This window comes from Megascapheus bottae, chromosome 11, assembly GCF_031878675.1.
Source record: "Megascapheus bottae isolate mThoBot1 chromosome 11, mThoBot2.hap1, whole genome shotgun sequence".
NCBI lineage: Eukaryota > Metazoa > Chordata > Mammalia > Rodentia > Geomyidae > Megascapheus > Megascapheus bottae.
The window spans coordinates 12,248,829-12,254,828 of NC_143519.1; the positions used below are offsets into that span (position 1 = coordinate 12,248,829).

The window sequence follows — 6,000 nt, forward strand, 5'->3', positions numbered from 1 at the left end:
AGAGGCTGAGATCTGAGGATCAAAGTTCAAAGCCAGCCCAGACAGGAAAATTCATGAGGTTCTTATCTCCAATTAACCACCAAAAACTGGAAGTGGAGATGTGCCTCAAGTGGCACAGTGTTTGCTACTTGAATGAATGGAAGATCCTGAGTTCCAACCCAGTACTGTCAGGAAGGATGGAAGATTCCATTTATTGCATTCAGATGGAGCAAGGAAGTGTTATTCTCAAAGCACTATTCTTTGCCCATTATTGACACTGTCACAATATCCTCACTAGAAAAAAGTAAGCAGTCTGAATGGGGGCTTCTGTGTGGGGTGTGGGGGATTCCTGCCTGTGAGTCAGAAATGAGTCATTGGTGGGGCCGGAAGCATGGCCTAGTGGTAGTATGCGCTCTTAGCATGCACAAAGCCCTGGGTTTGATTCATGAGAGCCACATACACAGAAAAAAGCCAGAAGTGGTGCTGTGGCTCAAGGACAGTGCCCAGGCCCTGAGTTCACACCCCAGGACTGGCAAAAAAAAAAAAAAATCATTGGATCATCAGCAGGACAAATTTGTAGAAAGATGGGGTTGGGCTACAACCTTCTTCCCTTTGGAGTTGTATGTAACTTGATGTGATGGGGAAAAATCTATGCATCAAGATGACTTTACAACATTTGGGGCTGTAAGAAGTCAAGAGAATGAAGCAGCTGAGAGGCGGGAAGAGAAACAGGGCCAATACCCACAAGCCCTTCTCCATCCTGGCCTTTTCTGAGCCTCTGGACATTAAGATAGTACCGAATCTTCATTGAGACAAAAGAACAAAAGAATTTTAAAAAATACTTTTGATCATTGTTTTAAAAATAGCAAGAGATTCCGCATGCTCTGGTGTTAGGTTTATCTCATTCAATCTCTTTGGGTGAATAGATGCTGGAGAGTTGGGGTGGGCAGAAGGACAAACAGGGACAGGAGAAAAGGTGGGAGGCTGGCCCACTTTATCAAAAGGAAGAGGTAGTAATTAAGCTAAGAAGTATTTAGGAGTACCAAGTTCTGCCATCCAAGTTCTGCCCTTCAGGGCATTGAGTACAATACACATGGTTAGGGGATTGCTAGGTAGTTGTGGGAAGATTGGATTAGAACAGTTTTTTTTTTAAAAAAAAAGCTTGCTAGGTTATTCTTGGGTATAACTTACTTGTTTCTGGCCTGGTAAGTATACCCAGAGGCTTTATATTGATGTATGTGATTCGACAAAAACAAAAAATAATAAGGTCTTTATTGACTTCTGGTTTAATGGCTTTACATAAATAACTTCTTTTGGATCAATTCAGGACAATGATGATATTTGCAATCTATTAACTTTTCAAAAACACTTTCCCCCTATGTTATAACTTTAATATATAATGTTGGAGAAAACCATTGAACATCTATCAAGCAAAGGTAATATTTTCTACAAGCAGAAAACTTCAAAACGCATAGCTATGCACATAAAACCATCTGCAGAAAGGGTTTGGACCTAGCCCTGAATCCCGGTTTTAGATTCAGATTCTTGGGCCCATGCTTAATTGAAGCAGGGTGCTTATAAAAAATTGAAAGCATTTGATGCAATGCAGAAAATAGGCATTATGCATATGCAATATGCAATATGGGTTCATCATCAATTCTAAACAAAACTACTAGGAACTCAATTATGAGCCTGCTCTAATTCATATATGGCAACCTTACCCCCAATTGTGGTTATATTTGGAGAGCTTTTAGAAGACATTCTGGTTAAAGAGACCATAGAGTGGACTCTAATGGGATTAATGTCCTTATAAGAAATATATGTGTGTGGTGTGTGTGTGTGTGCACATACACATGCGTGAAAGGAGATGGCAGCAGTTGGCATGACAAAAAGAGTCCCCTCCAGAAACCCTATCAGCTAGTTTCTTGCTCTTACACTTCCCAGCCTCCAACCAGTGACAATATTAACTTCTGTTTTGTTACAGAAGCTCAAGTATGCTAACACAATAACAAATCTTCAAGTAAGTTACTTACATAGCATTTCTGGGCCTCACTTTCCTGAAACATACAATTTGAGGATCAGGCTGACTGTATCCAAGTTTTTTAGTACTGATTCTAACTGAAATCAGACAGACAGGCTCCAGAAGATAGACAAAAACATCTGTATATTTTTAAAATATACAGGTTTAAGTTCTCACAAGTTACAAAATGACACCAAGAAGTTCTATGCACCTTTTATCCAGATTCAGCCAACTTTGTTTTTTTAATTATTTGTTTATTGTACTTAATAAAAGGGTTACATGATATTTGCCAGATAGAAGGTGCATTAATTCACATACATTGATACCCTTTCACATGTCTTGGTACCCATTACCCTCCCTCCCACCCCCCCCATCTTGGTTTTCCCCCCTTCCCTATCAAATTTCAAATAACCAAATACAAATAAATTCAATATATCAGATAACAAAGTGAGATACTGTAACAATATGAGATACCCAAGGGACAGCAAAGGAGATGAGAGATAACATAGTACATTAAGGACAACAATCATTCGTTATATGGCTTTTGTTTCAATATCCTGGAGGTCCTTTCAATTAGCTCCATACTATATGGCCTTATGTACAAGATTTTGCTCTATTGCAAATCTCTGCTAGTAGAGCCCAAGGTTTCTACTGATTATGACAAATGAGGGGAACCATTAAGCCTAAGTTCCTTTGAGTCTGGCTTACTTTACTTAATATGATTTTTTCTAAGTCTTTCCATTTCCTAACAAATGGGCCGATGTCATTTTTTCTGACAGCAGCATAGAATTCCATTGTGTACAAATACCACAACTTATTGATCCACCCATCAACTGAGGGACATCTAGGTTGGTTCTATATCTTTGCTATGGTGAATAGTGCTGCAATGAACATTGTTGTGCTAGTGGATTTGGTAAGCCCTTGTTTCTGGATGGTTGGGTAAATGCCAAGTAGTGGAATTGCAGATTCAGCCAACTTTGAATAGCTTTTCTTTTCACATTCTACATATATATATATATCTATATGTATATGTATATATAATGTATATATATGGACACATATGACTTTGGGAACCAAAAGAAAGTGAATTATTCCTTAAGACTTCAGTGTATACACGGTATTTTCTCACTAGCTATGATTGTTACCTTCAGGAAACTCCCTGATGGTAGAACATGTATGTAATTTGTAGCCCATGATCCAATTTCATCAATTGTGTCAACATCCTGTAAAACAGCTCCTTTCAGAAGAAGAGATAATGCAGAATGACACGTTGCGTTGGATTCTGCTTCTGTTGACTCCTTGCATCAGGGACAGGCTAGCAGCATTTTTTTTTTTGGTTCTTATTATCTCAACTGTTTAGAAATATGCAGGCTACTTATTCACTACACTGACTTTAGGTTAGAATAGATTTCATGTTGCCTCCTGATTAAATTCTGTGGCTATGGCACAATTGCATGCAGTATTCTTTTTAGGGTGTCACATTAGGAGGCACACAACGCCCACATGGGCTTTTATTGGTGATGTTCATTTTTTTTTTTCTGGTATCCAGGCTGGAACTCAGTTTCTTGCTCTCACTTGTTTCCCCACCCCCCCCGAAAGGCTTGAGTCACACTTCCAATGCTAGCTTATTTTTGCTGGTTATTTGTAGACAGGGAGTCTCTCAGATTTGTCTACCCAGGCTAGCTTTGAACCACTATCATCAGATCTCAGCCTCCTAAATAGCTAGGGTTAAAGGCATACATGAGCCACCAGCACCTGGTTGTTGATGTTCATTTTGATGACCAGATTAAGCAGCTGTCGTATTATTTCTTCCCCTTGGAGCCAGGAAGCAAACTATGAAGAGACCCCTTGAAAGCTTTCTGATACCTTTATATAAATAACTTCATCTTCCTAAACTTGGTGATTCTTGACTCAACCAATCTTACTCGAAAAATAGTACTTTCCAGGCCCACGATTTCTTCTACATTTAACACTCAGTGCAAACATTTCCTCTGTAAGTCAAAACTTACTCTTCCCTTCTCCCCACCAATGTCCAATGCCTTTTGCCTTCACTTAATCCGCTACAGTCCTTGCTTTTGGAGATGCTCAGATGTTCCAAGTCTGGACCAGTAGAAAGCCCTTCTTCACACTGGCCCCATATCCTTTTCACATACCTACATCTTCTTAACTTTTTAAAAATCATAGGCAAATAAATGTAAGTATTGCTGAGTTTTGTGTGCTATGGGGTTTTCGGGGGCAAAATTAAGGGCAGATATCAAGGGACAGCCATTTCAAAGTTTATTGGCTGTTGTGGCTAGATGCATCATATTTTCCTAAGTTTCATTATTTTTAGATTTGTAAGTTCTCATGTTTCATAGTTATAGTAATTTGGCCACTATCCTTGGCCTAGTTGAGAAGACGCAACTAGACCACAGCCTCTGAAGAATGTCTTTTTAATCTAGAGTTTTCTCCCATATCCGTATTCATATGTTTAATGCCAGTTCTTTGATTTTCTTCAGTTGACAAGTGCACACAAGCATTTTACTTCCGGTTAGCCTTTGGCCCTCAGTCTCTATGGAGGCTTTGCGAGTTCATCTTCTGTCTTAAGTCTTGCTGAGCAAAGCAAAGTTTTCTCTTACACTCAGTAATGATTTTCATTCACAGACTCTTTTCATAGCATTCTTAGTATCTCAATATTTTTTTTTTGTTTTGTTTTTAAGCAATGGCTTTTGGGCCAAAAGAAACAGCCAGCAATTTCTTTTGTTAAGATCTGAGGCCCTAAGTGCTTAATAAGTATTTATGTCTAATAGCTTTGTAGCCTCCTGAAAAAGTATTATACACATCAATTAAAAGTTATATTTTCATTTAATGTTTACAACCACAATTACTTTACCATGGAACGTGTGCACTGTGTACAGCATGCAGTTTCTCAAGGAAGAAGACTGGGCGCTCCTGTTTGAATTTCCTAGTCTCCCCAGCTAGCTGGGCGAGGTGGCTCATGCCTGTAAATTCTAACTACTCGGGAAGCTGAGATCTAGGGACTGTGGTTCAAAGCCAGCCTGGAGACTCTTATCTCCAATTAAACACTAGAAAAGGGAAATAGCCCTGTGGCCCTAGGGGTAGGGTGGTAGCTTTGAGCTTAGAGCTCAGGGACAGCGGCCAGGCCCAGAGTTCAAGCCCCATGACCCACAAAACTAACAAAAAACCAACCAAAATAAATAAATAAACAAATAAACCCTCGAGCTTTCTTATGACTTGGAGTTGATCATAGTTTATTGGTTCATATGACCAAGAAGCTACAAAAACACTCAGGAAGAAAAAAAAAATTATAAAGAACGAATGGAGGAGACTGGTGGGGATCCCACGGGGATCCCGATGGAGCCAAACACTGCCGAGCCGCGGGGCCCTGCAAAGGTCCGGTGAGGAAGCCCGCGGCTGGAGACGCTGCATGGCGGACGGACAGAGCTGAACCCGAGGAAAGGTGGAGAAAAGCGGGACCGGCGGCGGTCACGGTTGCAGGGCCAGCGGGCGGGTTGGTCGGGAAGGGTCAATCATAGGAAACTTGAAGCGAAAACCAAGCCGCGCCGAAATAGCTCAGTTGGGAGAGCGTTAGACTGAAGATCTAAAGGTCCCTGGTTCGATCCCGGGTTTCGGCAGTTCGCCTTTTTAACCTCAGCTAGAAGGAATCCAAATTTTGTCAGAAACACCCATTCTGTGTGCACGGTACCCCGGCGTATTCACCCAAGGAAACAGAGGGGGCGTAGACGGAGGGACGAAGCAGAAACAGCGTCTCCAGGACCCGGAAAGCACACAACCAGGCCAGCCACTTCCATGTTCCCCTGGCAGTGAGGGGTGGACGGGTGGAGACGCAGGCGCGCAAGAGCGCGTGCGCAGTGAGAGCGCTCCGCCGTGGAGGCGAAGTTGCGCATGCGCAATATGCAGTTGCCAGTCGTGTATGTAATGGTGTAGCACCGGCAGTGAGCACAGCTTCAGATAACAGGATGCATGGGCGCCCAGGCTTG

The 6,000-nt window shown here is 41.5% G+C and overlaps 1 non-coding gene across 1 annotated transcript; it reads left to right on the forward strand.

Annotated features, from left to right (window-relative positions):
- Positions 1-5,561: 5,561 nt before the first annotated feature.
- Positions 5,562-5,634, forward strand: Trnaf-gaa (transfer RNA phenylalanine (anticodon GAA)). Its single transcript has one exon. It is a non-coding gene; the product is annotated as a tRNA-Phe (tRNA).
- The last annotated feature ends 366 nt before the right edge of the window (positions 5,635-6,000 follow it).